Here is a 22,421-nt window from a genome sequence, read left to right as displayed (position 1 = left end):
CCTTATTTCCACGCATTGCAATACCGTTTACGCTCACTTTTATCATTAGTTACCTTGCTGTTTTTATAATTTCAGATTACAAATACTATTATCTACTATCCATATTGCACTTGTATCACCATCTCTTCGCCGAACTAGTGCACCCATACAATTTACCATTGTATTGGGTGTGTTGGGGACACAAGAGACTCTTTGTTATTTGGTTGCAGGGTTGCTTGAGAGAGACCATCTTCATCCTATGCCTCCTACGGATTGATAAACCTTAGGTCATCTACTTGAGGGAAATTTGCTATTGTCCTACAAACCTCTGCACTTGGAGGCCCAACAACGTCTACAAGAAGAAGGCTGTGTAGTAGACATCAGCTGCACATAGTATGCACCTCCCGAGTAGTAGTAGTCGTCATCGATAGTGGCGTCTGGCTCCTGGACTCCATCGTCTGGTCGCAGCAATCGAGTATAGGAAGGGGGGAAAGGGGGAGCAAAGCAACCGTGAGTACTCATCCAAAGTACTCGCAAGCAAGGAGCTACACTACATATGTATGCATTGGTATCAAATGGAATAAGGGTATCATGTGTGGATTGAACTGTAGAATGCCGGAATAAGAGGGGGATAGCTAGTCCTATCGAAGACTACGCTTCTAGCCACCTCCATCTTGCAGCATGTAGAAGAGAGTAGATGGTAAGTTCACCAAGTAGCATCGTGTAGCATAATCCTAACCGATGATCCTCCCCTCGTCGCCATGTGAGAGAGCGATCACCGATTGTATCTGGCACTTGGAAGGGTGTGTTTTATTAAGTATCCGGTTCTAGTTGTCATAAGGTCAAGGTACAACTTCAAGTCGTCCTGTTACCGAAGATCATGGCTATTCGAATGGATTAACTTCCCTGCAGGGGTGCACCACATTTCCCAACACGCTCGATCCCCTTTGTCCGAACACACTTTTCTGGGTCATGCCCGGCGTCGGAAGATCAACACGTCACATCACTACCTAGGCACAACAGAGAGGTCAGCACGCTGGTCTAAATCCTATGGCGCAGGGGTCTAGGCCCATCGACCATTGCACACCTGCACGTTGCGTACGCGGCCGGAAGCAGAACTAGCCCCCTTAATACAAGAGCAGGCTTACGGTCCAATCTGGCGCGCGCCGCTCAGTCGCTGACGTCATGAAGGCTTCGGCTGATACCACGACGTCGAGTTCCCATAACTGTCCCCGCGTAGATGGTTAGTGCGTATAGGCCAGTGGCCAGACTTGGATCAAATACCAAGATCTCGTTGAACGTGTTATCTTGAAATAATCGCGAACGCCGACCAGGGCCAGGCTCACCTCTCTCCTAGGTGGTCTCAACCTGCCTTGTCGCTTCGCCAGAAAGATCCACGCAGAGGACCGTCGGGAAAGTATGTCCTTCCAGCCCCCAATTCGTGAATCAACCGCGGGTACTCCTCGAGCCAACCCGACTTTAGTCATCACATGTATCATGTATAAAGTATATAGTATATACCCGTGATCACCTACCGAGTGATCACGGCCCGATAGTATAGCATGGCAGACGGACAAGAATGTAGAGCCACTGATGATAAACTAGCATCCTATACTAAGCATTAGGATTGCAGGTAAAGGTAACAATAGTAGTAGCAAGGACAGGCTATGCATCAGGATAGGATTAACGGAAAGCAGTAACATGCTACACTACTCTAATGCAAGCAGTAGGGAAAAGAATATGCGATATCAGGTTGATCAAGGGGGGGGGCTTGCCTGGTTGCTCTGGCAAGAGAGAGGGGTCGTCAACACCGTGGTCGTACTGGGTAGCAGTGGGTAGCAGCGGCGTCGGTCTCGATGTCTAGCGACAGAAGAGGGGGAAGAAACAATAAATATTAAGCAAACAGATGCATAACGATGCATGACATGACAAGTATCGGTGCTAGGGGTGCCCTGACGCGGTATGAGGTGGTACCGGTGAAGGGGGGAAAACATCCGAGAAAATATTCACGGTGTTTCGCGTTTTTGGACAGATGAACCGGAGGGGGAAAGTTGCGTGTTCGCTATGCCAGGGATGCGTGGCAGACGAACGGGTTGCGTATCCAGATTCGTCTCGCCGTTCTGAGCAACTTTCTTGTACAAAGTATTTTGATTCGAGTTACCAATGAATTTCTACGAATTTCCAAAGATTTAATCAGCTATTTGAATTCCTGAAAATTGGCTAAGTCTGAGAATTGTTCAGTTTTTAAACTTCATTTAGCTGTTTTCCAAAAGCTATAACTATTGTTCTATCCATCCTATGAAATAGTGCCTTATATCCATATTGACTAATTTCCTGTGGTCTACAAGATGGTATCAATTGCATCACTTTTAGAGTTCATTTGCTTAATCAAAACTTTGCTTGAAAAGTGTCACTTGTTGTTAATTCCAAAAACTGTTAAAATATACTAACATAGAATTTTGTGATTTTCACAGGATTTAATTCATGCCTTATTTGTATTTGGTCCAATGGGATAACTTGGAGCGTGTCAAGTGTACTACCTGCTCATATTTTTTTAGTCCTGTTAACAATTGTTTAGCCACCATTTAGGGGTTGTCCAAAGGGCTAACCAGCACAATATTCCTAAAGCTAGCAATAGCTACAACACCCATCAGTATTAGTAGGCAAGCAGCAGAAGAGCAGCAACCGCAAGCAGCAACTACAGCAGCGGCAGTAGCAGCACATCATGCTAGCGGACGGCGGCGAGTGCGCGCGACGCAAGGCGCGCGGCCAAGGCAGCAGGCGCGAGCGGGAGGGGGGGTGCACGCGGGCGCAGCGGCAAGCAGGGGCATGGTCGCACTCAGCGAGCGGTGCGGGCGCAGTCTCCGCGCACACATGGCGCGACCAGCGCGCGGCCTGGACGAGACAGGGCTCGGGCGGAACGGCGCAGGGCACGACAGTAGTTAGGCGCAGCAGCAGCAGTATAAGCAGCAGCGATGGCAGCATCACGTAGAGTGGCAGCAAGCAACTAGGAGCAACACGCACACACACGTACGCGGAAGCTCTCGGAAGCTCGGTCCACGGCAATCCACGACATAAAAAAAAGGCATGGATCTAAGGGGAAAAACAAGGCAATCGGGCGAGAAGCTCACCCAGGATCTTGTAGACATGGTTAGGAGGGGCGGGGCAGCCGGAATGCAACGGGCTCGGCGGCGAGATGTCGCGGCCTTGGACGAAGATGGCGGCGATGGCGAGCCCCTGGTGCGCGCCTACTCGAACCGATGCGAGTAGGCGAAGGAGTCGACGACGAGGGAGCGCCTGGACATCTTGGCGTGACGAGGGGAGGCTTCGGAGCGCATGGACGACGGTGGTGCGGCGACCTCAAGCTCGGGGACGAAGAAAAGGAAAGGGGACGAGCAAGGGAGGAGGAAAGAGTGTCCCAGGGTTTGTCTCACGCGTCGGGGAGGGCTTTATACGCCTCGAGGACGCGCTAGATGGTCGACACGGCGACCATAGTGGACATGGCGACGCAGATGGCCACCACGCACTCCCTGCCGGGAGCTCCTACTTGACGCTCGTTGCGTCCAATAGGGCGCCGACGCACAGGGGGCAACGCGACTTTTGCACAAGCACGTCGCCGCAGTGCGCCGATTGGGCCGGCCCATTGGAGTGCGCTGCAAATACAAGGTGATAATTTACAAAAAAATAGCAGGACGTGATAGCTGGGAATCGAACACAGCACTGCAGACTTGCACTCGCACCCTACTAGCCACAAGGATGGAAGCACTCAGTAGACCAAATTACAGCGGAAACCTATAAGAACTAAAGAAAGTATAAGACTGTTTGAAAAACATCCTTTACGATTTTCCAAATAGCAAAAACAAAACGTGAATGTTTTATCAAACGCGAACATTATTAGTCTTTTTTTAAATTTTGAGAAAACTCAAACATTCTTCGACACACAAACGAATTTTGGAGACGTGAACATACTTTTTAGAATGGAAACATTTTTTAAACTACCCAAAAACCTGAACAGAAACAATTTTTCAAATTTGGAAACAAAATTTGGAAACACAAACAACTTTTGAAATTCCCAAACATTTTTGGAATTTGTGACATTTCTTTAAAGCACAAACATTTTCTGAATCTTGAGAACCAATTTTGAAACGGAGAACAAATTTGGAAGCACGGACAATTTTTTAAAGCACAAACATTTTTTGAATCTTTGGAACAAATTTGGAAATGGAGAAAAAATTTGGAAGCGCGAACAATTTTTAAGCACGAACATTTTTTGAATCTTGAGAACAAATTTTGAAAACTCCTAAACAAATTTGGAAGCGCAAACAATTTTTTTAAGCACGAACATTTTTTGAATCTCGGGGACAAATTTTGAAATAGAGAACAATTTTGAAATATCCTGAACAAATTTGGAAGCGTGAACCATTTTTTAAAGCGCAATCATTTTTTAATCTAGAGAACAAATTTTGAAATAGAGAACAATTTCAAAAAATCCCAAACAAATTTGGAAGCGCAAACATTTATGAAATCCGGTATATTTTCTGCATTTCGAAAGTTTTGAACTTTTTGTGTAACGGGAACAAAATTTGAATTGGAGAAAAAAAATTCGATAACTGAAAATTTTGTGAAAATACGAAAAAAAATTTAGTTTTTTTTAATTTCTTTTGAGAAAAAGAGAAGAAAAAGAAAAGGAAAAAGAAAGAATACAAGAAAAAATCAGGAACATTTTTCGAAATTGTGAACAAAATTGTGTAAATGTGAACACTATTTCAGAAATATGAACAATTTTTGACAAAAAGAACATTTTTGAAAATTCTGAACCATATTTGAACTTTTCGAAAAGCTTACAAAGAAAAAGTAAAAAAAAACAGAATATGACAAAGAAAACGAGAAAAAAGAAAGACAGAATAAGACTAAAGAAAAAACAGTAGAAGGAACAGATGTTTTTTTTTCCTCGGTTTTAGTTTCTTTAAGTTTAGCATTGCTATTGTAATAGATCCACGGGCCAGGTGCTGTGGCTAGCGCGGTGTGTTCCGCTACTCGAGGTCGTAGGTTCGATCCATAGCGCGATAATTTTTTGCGGTTCATCTCGCGAGTCGAAACTACTAAAATGGGCCGGCCCAGGGTGAGCTGCGCCCTGTGCGAAGCAGCAACTACTTGCCGCAGTAAGCGGCGAATAGGGAATTCCCTCCCTGCCTCCTGTAGTAGGAGGGAGATGCCCCGGTTGGGCTGGGCTACGTACTGTCCCAATAGGCCTAAGTACACAGTGGCTTTTTTCTATTTCTTTTATCTTTCCTGTTTTCTATTTTATTTACTGTTTGGTTTTTCTTTTAGTATCAAATGATTTTATTTGTAGATGAAACTTGGCATATAAATACTAGGCAGTGTGTTGAGTTTTTTTTTTCGAGAGTACGCCAAAGGCGTACCTTAGCTTTTAGAAGAGAGAGGAAATATTTACAAGAGATTGTATGGTAGATCATCACAATTCGACGATCCCACCCAACCACTCCATGATCCTAGGCGGACTACTCACAAAAACGTTGAACTCCAACCACTCCCGCTAGTTTCCAGAGCTGTAACTCTTGAAAGACTAACGTCACCGTCTCGAGCTCATTACAAATAGCACCAGAATGGAAGACTCTAGCATTCCTTTGCTTCCATAATGTCCGGCAGATCAACATGACCAACGCGTCGAAACCCTTCTTGTCCGTAGAACTAACATGCTTGCGCGCATTCATCCACCATGGTTGTAGAAAATCATGGTGTAGAGGGTTCAGGTTGGAATCCACACCCGCTTTGGCAAAGCATCGGCACCAGACTTGTCGCGCGAAGACACATTGGGTCATGAGATAATCCACATTGTCCTCCTCCTGGTCACAAATAAAGCATGTCGATGCCGTGTCTTGCAGTCCATGTCCCAGCCTCCGGTCCGACGTCCATATACGTTTTTGGATAGCCAGCCACATGAAGATTTTGTAGCCCAGGGGGGCCTCATTTTTCCATATGGCTGCCGCAGGCTCAAAACTAATTCCACCGACGCATAGCATCCGGTAAGCCGTCGCAGCAGAGTAGTTTCCAGATTCATGCCATGCCCAGATCACCTTGTCCCTATTGGCCGGGTCAATATGGACGTTCACAAGTGCATCCCAGAGCTTTATCAGTTGCAACAGCTCCTCTGTTGATAAGTTCTCCGGCAAGTCCTTGAGCCATGCATGCTGTATCAGACCCGCGCAGGCCAGCCTCGCATTGATGATCCTCGTCTTTATTTTGTCTACCAGATCAGGGGCAATCTCTGCGATCGTGTAGTCGTGCACCCATCTGTCTTTCCAAAACAGGACCCTCGCACCATCTCCGAGCTCCCACTTCACCAGGCTATTGAATGTGTGCTGAACTTGCTTGTCAGATGTGAGATTCAGCCCTTGCCATGGTCTGCTGTCATCCAGCCTTCGTAGCCATTCCCATCGGAGCCGTAGGGCAAGACCATGTTTGTGGAGATCCAGAATGCCCAGGCCACCAAGTTGTTTAGGGCGGCATACTCTCTGCCAAGATATCGCGCACTTTCCTCCACTGACAGCATCCGATCCAGCCCAGAAGAACGCGCGGCAGCCTTGATCCACTTTTTCGATCGCCCATTTCGGCGCCTCTGCCACTATTAGGTGATGCATCGGTCGCGCCCTCATCACTTGTTGCACTAGGATCAACCTACCCGGGCGCGTAACTAGGCCTCTTTGCCACCCTGGTAGGATTTTGAGCGCTCCATCCACCATGCACTGCCATTCCGAGCGCGTCAATTGTTTGATCCCCAGTTGTAAACCCAAGTATTTGCATGGGAAATGATCAATCCTCCAAGGTAGTGCACTCCTAACCACCTCCACATCATTCTCCTCACCTCTGATTAGAATCGTTGATGATTTGGCAAAGTTCACATGCAGTCCCGAAGCCTCTCCAAAGAGCAGTAGCACATTCTTGACAAACTCAATATCTGTCCGGGACGGTCTGATGAACAGCACCACGTCATCAGCGTATAAAGATAACCTCTGGAGGGCCTTGCATCCGTTCAGATTCTCCAAAACTCTGAGCTCATGTGCCTTGCATATAATCTCCGTGAGCGTGTCCATAGCAATAACGAAGAGCAGCGGAGAGATCGAGTCTCCCTGTCTAAGACCACACGCATGCATAAATTTGTCCGTCAGACATCCATTCACAACGATTCTCGAGCTGGCTGTACTGAGCATGGTTGCCAACCAGGCAAGCCATCTCTCCGGAAAACCCTTGGCCCGAAGTACCTCAAAGAGAAAGGGCCAGGATAGGGAATCGAACGCACGAGCTATGTCCAACTTAAGCAACACGCCCTTGGCTCTCCTTTGATGCAGTCGTCTCGCCATTTGCCTGACTAGTAAAAAGTTGTCATGGAGGGTCCTGCCCCGAATGAATGCGGACTGATTGATGCTCACCAGCTCTCCCATTCGTGGGCACACTCTGCTGGCCATCAATTTCGATGCCAGCTTAGGTAAGCAGTGTACCAAGCTAATAGGTCTGAAGTCGTTGACATGACATGCTTCAGCGTTTTTTGGTATGAGAGTGATGAGCGCTTGATTAAGCCTGCCAAATCCATGGCCATTGTTGAGAAACAGCTTGTGGAGCGCCGCCATGACATCAACTTTGATGATATCCCAGGCCATATGGAAGAAAACTCCAATGAAACCGTCCGGTCCCGGGGCACGATCCTTAGGCAATTCCTTGATAACCGCCCAAACTTCCTCCTCCGTGAAAGGGCGATCCAACTCAGATAGGTCAACTTGCCGGATGTTGAGCGGTTCCCAATCCAGCGTGTGATCTCTACCTTTTCTTTGCCCCAACATCGCTCTGAAGGTTTGGAGGAAGGCCTCCTCCTTCCCCCTTTGGTCCGTGATGACCCTTCCATCAATGACAAGCGCTGGGATGAAATTCTTTGTCTTCCTGCCATTAGCTACTAGGTGGAACAACTTAGTGTTGGCGTCCCCCTCTGAGAGCCAATGTATCCTCGATCTCTGGCGTGCAATCGTCCTATCAAGAGAGGCGAGTCCGAGTACCATCTGCTTGAGCGCGCCAAGCAACCACCTCTCACCAGGCGTGAGCAGCCGCACATCCTGCGCGCCGTCCAGTCTGAGAATGACCAGCTTAGCCACCCCCAGCTGCAGCTTTATGTTGCCGACTTTCCTTTGGCTCCACGAAGTTAGCGCGCGGGCCGTGTTCCTCAATAGGACATCTAGCCTATGGAACGGATCCACAATTATCTCATCGCACGTCCATGCATGTTGAACCACCTCCAGGAATCCATCCATCTTCGTCCAGAAAAGTTTGAACCGAAACCTCCTCTTCAGGTCCATGCGCTCCTCCAGGGATAGATAAAGGGGGCAATGATCAGACGAGGCCGTCGACAGTGCTTGCAATAAGCTGTCGGGATGGTCAAGCTCCCAATCAATGGAAACAAGAGCCCTATCAATCTTCGTTAGTGTTGGTCTTTCCCTCTCATTGCTCCAGGTATACAAACGCCCATGTAGAAACAGCTCCTTGAGGGCATTGTCATCAACAAATCTCTTAAACCTCCCCATCATCCTACGGTCTAGTAGTGAGTTATTTTTGTCCACCGCATGTAAGATCAAGTTAAAGTCTCCAATCACTAGCCACGGGCCCGGGCAGAGCGATCTCCTCTCGGTCAACTCCTGAAGGAATTGAATCTTCTGGGTGTCCTCTTGAGGCCCATACACAACCGTTAGCCACCATGGGTTACCCTCCTTCGGTGCCACGTAACCGGACAGAGAGAAGGAATCCAGGGCAATATTGCTAATTTGGACACGTGAGGAGTCCCAACCCATCACGATCCCTCCTCTAGTCTCGGTAGCCGGGAGGTAAGCAAAACCATCGTAGGATGGCCCTAGGCATTGCACGATGATGTACTGGTCAACATACTCTAGTTTAGATTCCACAATACAAACGATAGCCACATGCAAGGAGCCAACAAACTCCCTCAACGCCTTCTTCCTAACCTGGCTATTTAAGCCCCTTACATTCCAACACACCACATCCAACGGGTTGTACGACATTGGAAACGAAATATCTCCAAAACAGTACAACGACCAACCTACGCAACTGTCATCACCGTGGACTCCATTTGTGCCGCAAGATTGGTGGGTACGGATTTTCCAAAGATCGCCGCAATGGCTTTTAACTGCTGCTCTTGGAGCGGTGAATCGAACACGGACCGAAGTACGCCCAGAGTGTCCTCCGAAACAGCCAAATCCTCTGAAGCCACTCCCAGCGCTTTCAACAGGACCGTTTCTGCCACTGTCGCTTTGGTCTTTCTAGCCCCCACCGAGTTCAGCACCGATCTGGTCGTGCGCCTTGGCGTGAAAGGGTCCTGCCCTGGCCGTACACCACGTGCCCCTTCAATTTCCTTGAGCAAAGGTGGGGCCAGTTTCTTGAGTAAGCCAGCGCAGAATGACTTGATGTTTCCCAGGGCTACCAGTTCTTTAGCAGTAACATTCGTTGGTGTTTCCTCCCGATTTGCATGCACTCCACCCACCAGGGCCTGTGCTACGTTGCATGGCGCTGCAACGTACGTGGTCATCTCCATGCATGGTTCCACCGTATCAACCTGGGGTGGTGCGTCCAATGGGCTCTGTCCTCTCTCCGTGGACCCACCCAGCTCCGAAATGGGGGCCCAGCCAGCAGCGTGTGCAGTAGACAGAATCTCCACCGGCCCCAGAGACGATTGGATCAGCTGCGCCGATCCCTGTGTGGTCGAATCCACAGTATCACCCATCTCCACCAACTATGCGGCCGAAGAGGGGTGTAGAGAATCCCGCGGTTGCACTGTCTGTCCACTCGGGCCTCCTTCCAACGGCCCATTACCTGGTCCACCACGCATCCCAGCGTCGAGTGGCCGGCTGTGTCCATCGGTCTGTCCTGACCCACCAAAGTCAGCTCGCCCTCTTCAGCGACAGCAAGCGCCGAGCCAATCACTGGCCGAAACGCCGGATCCAAGGCCCTTGTCCCTTCTGCTACTCCTTCCTGCCCCTCCTTGCTTTTGTCAGCCTGCACCTCAGCCGATAGGCCCAACTGTGCACTCTTGTCAGCCAGCCCCCCGACTGGGACGTCCATACTCATGCTTTTGACCAAAAGCGACTCCCCAGCTGGCGTTTTCTGGATGGCCTGATCCACCATCTCAGCGTGCACCACCGAACGTCTCTCCAGCCGCCCGCGGATTGGTCGGCCTGGTCAGAGGAGCCGTCTGAGCCGCCTGGCCCGCATGCGTCATCGGTGGGATCCTCCAGTCAGAAGGGCCCACACGTCCCTCCAACGCCTGCCTGTACGACCGCCCAGCCCCGTCCGCCGTCGGCCCAGCTCCGTGTCGATCCCTCCCGCGTTGGTCGCGAGCTCCACGCGTCCAGGGCTGCACCGACCATTCTCCTCCGGCGAATGAGCCCGGTGAGCTATCCGGCAACCCACTCTGTCCACTGTCACTGTCTGATCTTGAGCTCCATCGCCACAGCTCCGGCGGGGTGAAATCTCTCAGTCTTCCGATATGGATCAGCGTAGGGTATTCCAGGAGCTGCCTGAAAGAAGGACGCCTTGCTGCCGGGCTCGAGCTCACCGGCTCCGGCACCCATAGCTTGCGGCTGACCGGAATATCGTCAGGATCAACGCACCACACTCTCAACTTGAACAGAGATAAATCTTCATGGTTCTCCGTCTCCGGTGCAAGGCTATCAATCAGACAGGCGCTGCCGAGCAGCTCTGCTGCCGTTTCCCGAGACCACGCATGTGAAGGCACACCTTCAATCAGCACGTCAGCTTGGATCCTCATGCATCGCGCCGTCGCCAGGGCTTGCCGAAGCCATGGTTTGATGTGGAGCTGAACGCCAGACTGCAGAACCAGCGGGCGCTCAAGTGCTTTGTTCCTGAACTCATGCGACGCAAAGACGACAAGGAAGTCCTCCGGGTGAAATTTGTGAACCGAGAAACGATGTCGAGGGATCTCCAGATGCGCCGCGAGCATCATCGACGCGTCAGTGCAGGACACCGCCGGCCTGGCCCCTCCGATGTACATCACCACCGCCAGCTGGAGACGCCTCTCCAAATCCTCCATGCCTTCCGATCTCTGCACGATGCACACCTCCGACGGGGGTGCTGCCACCTGAAGGGGAGGTGACGAGGGGAGGAGGCTGGGCGCAACCGGCGAGAGCGGCGCCCCTGGCGCACTCTGCCTGGGCTCCAACAGCCTCCTCTCCCAGCCATGGTCTGAACGAGGTGCAGGTCGCTCCCTTGCTGCCCTTGCGATGACCGCCCTGCGCAACTCCTCCGCCGAGATTGGGCTGCGTGGCCGCGCGCACTGGGAAGAGACGTGCCCCGACAGCCCGCATCGGATGCAAAGTGGCTCCTTTGTGCAGTCTTGACGGCGATGTCCTTCACCGAAACAGCGGAAACAGAGACCATACAGATCTGGCGGAATCTGACGGCGCTCCGAGGAAGAAGACGATCCCGGATGCTCAATCTCCCTCCGGCGGCGCAGCGCCTTGCGGTGGCGCCACATCGCCTTGCGGGACAGCCCTTTCCTCCTCCAGGGGCCAGCCGCCGCCGGCGAAGCGACCTCCACACCAGCGCCTGCGGCCGACGAAGAGCGGGCGGACCCCGGCGAGCTAGAAAGCCCTAGGCCAGAGACAACCGGGCGCTCGCCATGGAAAGGTGCAGAGACCGAAGGCGGGCTCCGCGAGCCAGATGCCATGGGGTGGCCGCCGCGTCCGGGTGGAGCGTGGCGGGAGGAAGGTGGACGCCGGGGCCGGAGTGGCCGCCGGCGGGCTAGAGCGGGGAGCGGGGAGCGGGGGAGCGGGGGAGCGGGGAGGCGGGCCTCGGCAGTGTGTTGAGTTAGAGCACCAAGTTACAGATTATTTGGAATAGTTTGAATATATTCTTAAAATGAAATTGGTTCAAATAAATGTGGCTGGATCAGTTTTGAATAACTTAGGGGCATTTTAACAACTCAAATAAGGTTGGTTTCTACATGAAAATTATTTAGTGATTATTTACAACCCAACAAACATTTTTTTTTACCATTTAAAGAAGTATTATTTTCACTTGAAATTTAAATTTGACTTTGATTTTTATTAAGTGGCAATTTGCATAGTAATCATGATGACATGGCCACCATTCGGGGAGATTACTGTAGCATGATTATCGGGGTGTTACACTTCCCATTTCAAGAGGAGCTTTCCTGCAAAAAATCTAAAACGAGAGTTGTACAAATGAACATATTTCCAACTTTAAACTCATGCTTTTGAATTCTTTTGTCATGCCATCTTTTAACTTTTTCTTTGAATAACTTTGCATTCTCATAAGCTTGGGCTCTCCATTCATCTAAGGAGCTTATATCAAATAACCTCTTTTCACCAGCAAGTTTGAAATCATAGTTGAGTTCTTTAACTGTCCAATATGCTTTATGTTGTAACACAAGAGGCAAATGACAAGTTTTTCTATAAACCATTTTATAAAGAGACATACCCATATGACTTTTATTTGTTGTTCTATAAGCCCAAAATGCATCATCTAATTTCTTAGACCAATTCTTCCTGGACCTATTAACAGTCTTTTGCAAAATTAATTTTATTTCTCTATTTCTAAGTTCAACTTGACCACTAGACTGAGGATGATAGGGTGATGCAATTCTATGGTTAACATCATACTTAGCAAGCATCTTACGGAAAGCACCATGAATAAAGTGTGAACCACCATCAGTCATTAAATATCTAGAGACTCCAAACCTTGGGAAAATAACTTCCTTAAGCATTTTTATAGAGGTGTTGTGATCAACACTACTGGTTGGAATAGCTTCTACCCATTTAGTAACATAATCAACAACAACCAAAATATGTGTATACCCATTATAGGAAGGAAAAGGTCACATGTAATCAAATCCCCAAACATCAAATGGTTCAACAGCAAGTGAATAATTCATAGGAATTTCTTCACGCTTACCGATATTACCTATTCTTTGACATTCAACACAAGAAGAGACAAACTTACGGGCATCCTTGAAGAGAGTAGGCCAATAAAATCCAAATTGCAATACCTTGTGGGCAGTTCTATCTCCATCATGATGCCCTTCATAATGTTGGGGAACGTTGCAGAAAACAAAAATTTTCCTACGGTTTCACCAAGATCCATCTATGAGTTCATCTAGCAACGAGTGATCGGATGCATCTACATACCTTTGTAGGTCGCGAGCGGAAGCGTTCAAAGAACAGGGATGAGGGAGTCGTACTCGACGTGATCCAAATCACTGGAGATCCTAGCGTCGAACGGACGACACCTCCGCGTTCAACACACGTACGGTCAGCGTGACGTCTCCTCCTTCTTGATCCAGCAAGGGGGAAGGAGAGGTTGATGAAGATCCAGCAGCACGACGGCGTGGTGGTGGATGCAACAGTCACCGCAGCAGGGCTTCGCCGTTCTTCTGCCAGAGGGAGAGGTGTAGCAGGGGAGAGGGAGGCGCCAAGAGTCAAGGGTGTGGCTGCCCCTCCCTCCCCCCTTTTTATATAGGCCCCTAGGGGGTGCGCCGGCCCTAGGAGATGGGATCTCCTAGGGGGGCGGCGGCCAAGGGGTGGAGTGCCCCCAAGCCAGGTGGGGCGCCCCCCACCCTAGGGTTCCCAACCCTAGGCGCATGGGGTGGGCCAAAGGGGGCGCACCAACCCACTATGGACTGGTTCCCCTCCCCACTTCAGCCCATGGGGCCCTCCGGGATGGGTGGCCCCACCCGGTGGACCCCCGGGACCCATCCGATGGTCCCGGTACAATACCGGTGACCCCCGAAACTCTCCCGATGGCCGAAACTGCACTTCCTATATATAATTCTTCACCTCCGGACCATTCCGGAACTCCTCGTGACGTCCGGAATCTCATCCGGGACTCCGAACAACTTTCGGGTTACTGCATATTCATATCTCTACAACCCTAGCATCACCGAACCTTAAGTGTGTAGACCCTACGGGTTCGGGAGACATGTAGACATGACCGAGATGGCTCTCCGGTCAATAACCAACAGCGGGATCTGGATACCCATGTTGGCTCCCACATGCTCCTCGATGATCTCATCGGATGAACCACGATGTCGAGGATTCAAGCAACCCCGTATACAATTCCCTTTGTCAATCGGTACGTTACTTGCCCGAGATTCGATCGTTGGTATCCCAATACCTCGTTCAATCTCGTTACCGGCAAGTCACTTTACTCGTAACGTAATGCATGATCCCGTGACCAGACAATTGGTCACATTGAGCTCATTATGATGATGCATTACCGAGTGGGCCCAGAGATACATCTCCGTTATACGGAGTGACAAATCCCAGTCTTGATCCGTGTCAACCCAACAGACACTTTCGGAGATACCCGTAGTATACCTTTATAGTCACCCAGTTACGTTGTGACGTTTGGTACACCCAAAGCACTCCTATGGCATCCGGGAGTTACACGATCTCATGGTCTAAGGAAAAGATACTTGACATTGGAAAAACTCTAGCAAACGAACTATACGATCTTGTGCTATGTTTAAGATTGGGTCTTGTCCATCACATCATTCTCCTAATGATGTGATCTCGTTATCAATGACATCCAATGTCCATAGTCAGGAAACCATGACTATCTGTTGATCAACGAGCTAGTCAACTAGAGGCTTACTAGGGACATGTTGGTGTCTATGTATTCACACATGTATTACGATTTCCGGATAACACAATTATAGCATGAATAAAAGACAATTATCATGAACAAGGAAATATAATAATAATCCTTTTATTATTGCCTCTAGGGCATATTTCCAACAGTCTCCCACTTGCACTAGAGTCAATAATCTAGTTACATTGTGATGAATCGAACACCCATGGAATTCTGGTGTTGATCATGTTTTGCTCTAGGGAGAGGTTTAGTCAACGGATCTGCTACATTCAGGTCCGTATGTACTTTACAAATATCTATGTCTCCATCTTGAACATTTTCACGAATGGAGTTGAAGCGACGCTTGATGTGCCTGGTCTTCTTGTGAAACCTGGGCTCCTTGGCAAGTGCAATAGCTCCAGTGTTGTCACAGAAGAGTTTGATCGGCCCCGACGCATTGGGTATGACTCCTAGGTCGGTGATGAACTCCTTCACCCAAATTGCTTCATGCGCTGCCTCCGAGGCTGCCATGTACTCCGCTTCACATGTAGATCCCGCCACGACGCTCTGCATGCAACTGCACCAGCTTACTACCCCACCATTCAAAATATACACGTATCTGGTTTGTGACTTAGAGTCATCCAGATCTGTGTCGAAGCTAGCGTCGAGGTAACCCTTTACGACGAGAAACGAGAAACATTTCCTTAGTCCTTTTCAGGTACTTCAGGATATTCTTGACCATCGTCCAGTGTTCCTTGCCGGGATTACTTTGGTACCTACCTACCAAACTTACGGCAAGGTTTACATCAGGTCTGGTACACAGCATGGCATACATAATAGACCCTATGGCTGAAGCATAGGGGATGACACTCATCTCTTCTATATCTTCTGCCGTGGTCGGACATTGAGCTGAGCTCAATTTAACACCTTGCAACACAGGCAAGAACCCCTTCTTAGACTGATCCATATTGAACTTCTTCAATATCTTATCAAGGTATGTGCTTTGTGAAAGACCTATGAGGCGTCTTGATCTATCTCTGTAGATCTAGATGCCTAATATATAAGCAGCTTCTCCAAGGTCCTTCATTGAAAAACTCTTATTCAAGTAGGCCTTAATGCTGTCCAGAAGCTCTATATCATTTCCCATCAAAAGTATGTCATCTACATATAATATGAGAAATGCTACAGAGCTCCCACTCACTTTCTTGTAAACGCAGGCTTCTCCATAAGTCTGCATAAACCCAAACGCTTTGATCATCTCATCAAAGTGAATATTCCAACTCCGAGATGCTTGCACCAGCCCATAAATGGATCGCTGGAGCTTGCATACCTTGTTAGCATTCTTAGGGTTGACAAAACCTTCCGGTTGCATCATATACAATTCTTCCTTAAGGAAACCATTAAGGAATGCCGTTTGGACGTCCATTTGCCATATCTCATAATCATAGTATGCGGCAATTGCTAACATAATTCGGACGGACTTCAGCTTCGCTACGGGAGAGAAAGTCTCATCGTAGTCAACCCCTAGAACTTGCCGATAACCCTTAGCGACAAGTCGAGCTTTATAGATGGTAACATTACCATCCGCGTCCATCTTCTTCTTAAAGATCCATTTGTTTTCTATCGCTCGCCGATCATCGGGCAAGTCTGTCAAAGTCCATACTTTGTTTTCATACATGGATCCTATCTCGGATTGCATGGCTTCAAGCCATTTGTTGGAATCTGGGCCCGCTATCGCTTCTTCATAGTTCGAAGGTTCACCGTTGTCTAACAACATGATCTCCAAGACAGGGTTGCCGTACCACTCTGGTGCGGAACGTGTCCTTGTGGACCTACGAAGTTCGGTAGCAACTTGATCTGAAGTTTCATGATCATCATCATTAACTTCCTCTCTATTCGGTGCAGGCACCTCAGGAACATCTTCTTGAGTTGCACCACTTTCCGGTTCAAGAGGTAATACTTCATCAAGTTCTACTTTCCTCCCACTTACTTCTTTCGAGAGAAACTCTTTCTCTAGAAAGGATCCATTCTTGGCAACAAAGATCTTGCCTTCGGATCTGAGGTAGAAGGTATACCCAATAGTTTCTTTAGGGTATCCTATGAAGACGCATTTTTTCGACTTGGGTTCGAGCTTTTCAGGTTGAAGTTTCTTGACATAAGCATCGCATCCCCAAACTTTTAGAAACAACAGCTTAGGTTTCTTCCCAAACCATAATTCATTCGGTGTCGTCTGAACGGATTTCGACAGAGCCCTATTTAAAGTGAATGCGGCAGTCTCTAAAGCATAGCCCCAAAATGATAGCGGTAAATCGGTAAGAGACATCATAGATCGCACCATATCTAATAGAGTGCGATTACGACGTTCGGACACACCATTACGCTGAGGTGTTCCAGGCGGCGTGAGTTGTGAAACTATTCCACATTTTCTTAAGTGTGTGCCAAATTCGTGACTCAAGTATTCTCCTCCACGATCTGATCGCAGGAACTTGATTTTCCTGTCACGTTGATTTTCAACCTCACTCTGAAATTCCTTGAACCTTTCAAAGGTCTCAGACTTGTGTTTCATTAATTAGACATACCCATATCTACTCAAGTCATCAGTGAGGGTGAGAACATAATGATAACCACCGCGAGCCTCAACACTCATTGGACCGCACACATCAGTATGTATGATTTCCAATAAGTTGGTTGCTCGCTCCATTGTTCCTGAGAACAGAGTCTTGGTCATTTTACCCATGAGGCATGGTTCGCACGTGTCGAATGATTCGTAATCAAGAGACTCTAAGAGTCCATCTGCATGGAGCTTCTTCATGCATTTGACACCTATGTGACCAAGGCGGCAGTGCCACAAGTATGTGGGACTATCATTATCAACCTTACATCTTTTGGTACTCACACTATGAATATGTGTAGCATTACGCTCGAGATTCATTAAGAATAAACCATTCACCATCGGAGCATGACCATAAAACATATCTCTCATATAAATAGAACAACCATTATTCTCGGATTTAAATGAGTAGCCATCTCATATTAAACGAGATCCTGATACAATGTTCATGCTCAAACTTGGCACTAAATAACAATTATTGAGGTTCAAAACTAATACCGTAAGTAAATGTAGAGGTAGCGTGCCGACGGCGATCACATCGACCTTGGAACCATTCCCGACGCGCATCGTCACCTCGTCCTTCGCTAGTCTCCGCTTATTCCGCAGCTCCTGCTTTGAGTTGCAAATGTGAGCAACTGCACTGGTATCAAATACCCAGGAGCTACTACGAGTACTGGTAAGGTACACATCAATTACATGTATATCACATATACCTTTCGTTTTGCCGGCCTTCTTGTCCGCTAAGTATTTGGGGCAGTTCCGCTTCCAGTGACCACTTTCCTTGCAATAAAAGCACTCAGTCTCGGGCTTGGGTCCATTCTTTGGCTTCTTCCCGGCAGCTTGCTTACCGGGCGCGGCAACTCCCTTGCCGTCCTTCTTGAAGTTCTTCTTACCCTTGCCCTTTTTGAACTTAGTGGTTTTATTCACCATCAACACTTGATGTTCCTTTTTGACTTCTACCTCTGCTGATTTCAGCATAGCAAATACTTCAGGAATGGTCTTTTCCATCCCCTGCATATTGAAGTTCATCACAAAGCTCTTGTAGCTCGGTGGAAGCGACTGAAGGATTTTGTCAATGACCGCGTCATCCAGGAGATTAACTCCCAGCTGAGTCAAGCAGTTATGTAACCCAGACATAGTGAGTATGTGCTCACTGACAGAACTATTTTCCTCCATCTTACAACTGAAGAACTTGCCGGAGACTTCATATCTCTCGACCCGGGCATGAGCTTGAAAAACCATTTTCAGCTCTTCGAACATCTCATATGCTCCGTGTCTCTCAAAATGCTTTTGGAGCCCCGGCTCTAAGCTGTAAAGCATGCCGCACTGAACGAGGGAGTAATCATCGGTACGTGTCTGCCAAGCGTTCATAACGTCTTGTTCTGCAGGGAGAGCAGGTGCTTCACCTAGCGGTGCTTGTAGGACATAATCTTTCTTGGCAGCTATGAGGATGATCCTCAGGTTCCGGACCCAGTCTGTATAGTTGTTGCCATCGTCTTTCAGCTTGGTTTTCTCTAGGAACGCGTTGAAGTTGAGGACAACGTTGACATATTGTAAATATTTTAGACTAAGTTCATAATAATTAAGTTCATCTATTTAATGAACTCCCACTCAGATAGACATCCCTCCAGTCATCTAAGTATAACATGATCCGAGTTAACTAGGCCGTGTCCGATCATCACGTGAGACGGACTAGCCAACATCGGTGAACATCTTCATGTTGATCGTATCTTCTATACGACTCATGCTCGACCTTTCGGTCTTCTGTGTTCAGAGGCCATGTCTGTACATGCTAGGCTCGTCAAGTCAACCTAAGTGTTTGTATGTGTAAATTTGTCTTACACCCATTGTATATGAACGTTGGAATCTATCACACCCGATCATCACGTGGTGCTTCGAAACAACGAACTGTCGCAACGGTGCACAGTTAGGGGGAACACTTTCTTGAAATTATTATGAGGGATCATCTTATTTACTACCGTCGTTCTAAGTAAACAAGATGCAAAAACATGATAAACATCACATGCAATCATCAAATAATAATAGTGACATGATATGGCCAATATCACATAGCTCCTTTGATCTCCATCTTGGGGCTCCATGATCATCTTGTCACCGGCATGACACCATGATCTCCATCATCGTGTCTCCATGAAGTTGCTTGCCAACTATTACTTCTACTACTATGGCTAACACGTTTAGCAATAAAGTAAAGTAATTTACATGGCGTTTCTCAATGACACGCAGGTCATACAAAAAATAAAGACAACTCCTATGGCTCCTGCCAGTTGTCATACTCATCGACATGCAAGTCGTGATTCCTATTACAATAGCATGAACATCTCATACATCACATATATAACATTCATCATTCATCACAACTTTGGCCATATCACATCACAAAACACTTGCTGCAAAAACAAGTTAGACGTCCTCTAATTGTTGTTGCAAGTTTTACGTGGCTTCAATAGGGTTTTAGCAAGAACGTTTTCTTACCTACGTGAAAGACACAACGTGATTTGTCAACTTCTATTTACCCTTAATAAGGACCCTTTTCATCGAATCCGCTCCAACTAAAGTGGGAGAGACAGACACCCGCCAGCCACCTTATGCAACTAGTGCATGTCAGTCGGTGGAACCGGTCTCACGTAAGCGTACGTGTAAGGTTGGTCCGGGCCGCTTCATCCCACAATACTGCTGAAGCAAAATAATACTAGTAGCGGCAAGAAAGTTGACAACATCTACGCCCACAACAAATTGTGTTCTACTCGTGCAAAGAGAACTACGCATAGACCTTGCTCATGATGCCACTGTTGGGGAACGTTGCAGAAAACAAAAAATTTCCTACGGTTTCACCAAGATCCATCTATGAGTTCATCTAGCAACGAGTGATCGGATGCATCTACATACCTTTGTAGATCGCGAGCGGAAGCGTTCAAAGAACGGGGATGAGGGAGTCGTACTCGACGTGATCCAAATCACCGAAGATCCTAGCGCCGAACGGACGGCACCTCCGCGTTCAACACACGTACGGTCATCGTGACGTCTCCTCCTTCTTGATCCAGCAAGGGGGAAGGAGAGGTTGATGAAGATCCAGCAGAACGACGACGTGGTGGTGGATGCAGCAGTCACCGCAGCAGGGCTTCGCCGTTCTTCTGTGAGAGGGAGAGGTGTAGCAGGGGAGAGGGAGGCGCCAAGAGTCAAGGGTGTGGCTGCCCCTCCCTCCCCCCTTTTTATATAGGCCCCTAGGGGGGTGCGCCGGCCCTAGGAGATGGGATCTCCTAGGGGGGGCGGCGGCCAAGGGGTGGAGTGCCCCCCAAGCCAGGTGGGCGCCCCCCCACCCTAGGGTTCCCAACCCTAGGCGCATGGGGTGGGCCAAAGGGGGCGCACCAGCCCACTATGGGCTGGTTCCCCTCCCCACTTCAGCCCATGGGGCCCTCCGGGATGGGTGGCCCCACCCGGTGGACCCCCGGGACCCATCCGGTGGTCCCGGTACAATACCGGTGACCCCCAAAACTCTCCCGATGGCCGAAACTGCACTTCCTATATATAATTCTTCACCTCTGGACCATTCCGGAACTCCTCGTGACGTCCGGGATCTCATCCGGGACGCCAAACAACTTTCGGGTTACTGCATATTCATATCTCTACAACCCTAGCGTCACCGAACCTTAAGTGTGTAGACCCTATGGGTTCGGGAGACATGTAGACATGACCGAGATGGCTCTCCGGTCAATAACCAACACCGGGACCTGGATACCCATGTTGGCTCCCACATGCTCCTCGATGATCTCATCGGATGAACCACGATGTCGAGGATTCAAGCAACCCCGTATACAATTCCCTTTGTCAATCGGTATGTTACTTGCCCGAGATTCGATCATCGGTATCTCAATACCTCGTTCAATCTCGTTACCGGCAAGTCACTTTACTCGTACCGTAATGCATGATCCCGTGACCAGACAATTGGTCACATTGATCTCATTATGATGATGCATTATCGAGTGGGCCCAGAGATACCTCTCCGTTATACGGAGTGACAAATCCCAGTCTTGATCCATGTCAACCCAACAGACACTTTCGGAGATACCCGTAGTATACCTTTATAGTCACCCAATTACGTTGTGATGTTTGGTACACCCAAAGCACTCCTACAGCATCCGGGAGTTACACGATCTCATGGTCTAAGGAAAAGATACTTGACATTGGAAAAACTCTAGCAAACGAACTATACGATCTTGTGCTATGTTTAAGATTGGGTCTTGTCCATCACATCATTATCCTAATGATGTGATCTCGTTATCAATGACATCCAATGTCCATAGTCAGGAAACCATGACTATCTGTTGATCAACGAGCTAGTTAACTAGAGGCTTACTAGGGACATGTTGGTGTCTATGTATTCACACATGTATTACGATTTCCGGATAACACAATTATAGCATGAATAAAAGACAATTATCATGAACAAGGAAATATAATAATAATCCTTTTATTATTGCCTCTAGGGCATATTTCCAACACATAAGCCTTGGAGTGACATTTCCGTAGGATTTGTCCCTGTTCATGCTTAGGTACACAATGTATAATAATACTATCTACTCCTTCTTTATAAAGATGTGGGTCATCCCAAAAGTAATGTCTTAAATCATAGAAGAATTTGTTTTCTTTTGTTGGTAAGTAAAGCTAGGTGGTAAATATTTAGCAACAATGTAATTAGCATAGTCAGCATACCAAGGAGTACTATTAGCAACATTTATTGCAGCTAACTGCTCATCAAGAAAATTATCATCAATAGGTAGTGGGTCATCAAGCACATTTCAAGCCTAGACAAATTATCAGCTACGGGGTTCTCAGCTCCTTTTCTATCAATGATATGTAAATCAAATTCTTGTAACAAGAGAACCCAACGAATAAGTCTAGATTTAGCATCTTTCTTTTTCGTAAGATATTTAATAGCAGCATGGTCTGTGTGAACAGTTACTTTGCAATCAACAATATAAGGTCTAAATTTATCACAAGCAAACACAACTGCTAAGAATTATTTTTCAGTAGTAGCATAATTTCTTTGGGCACTGGCTAGATTTTTACTAGCATAATGAATAACATTAAGTTTCTTATCAACTCTTTGTCCTAGAACAGCACC

This window comes from Triticum dicoccoides, chromosome 2A (assembly GCF_002162155.2).
Source record: "Triticum dicoccoides isolate Atlit2015 ecotype Zavitan chromosome 2A, WEW_v2.0, whole genome shotgun sequence".
Taxonomy (NCBI): Eukaryota; Viridiplantae; Streptophyta; class Magnoliopsida; order Poales; family Poaceae; genus Triticum; species Triticum dicoccoides.
This window is presented reverse-complemented; position numbering follows the sequence as displayed.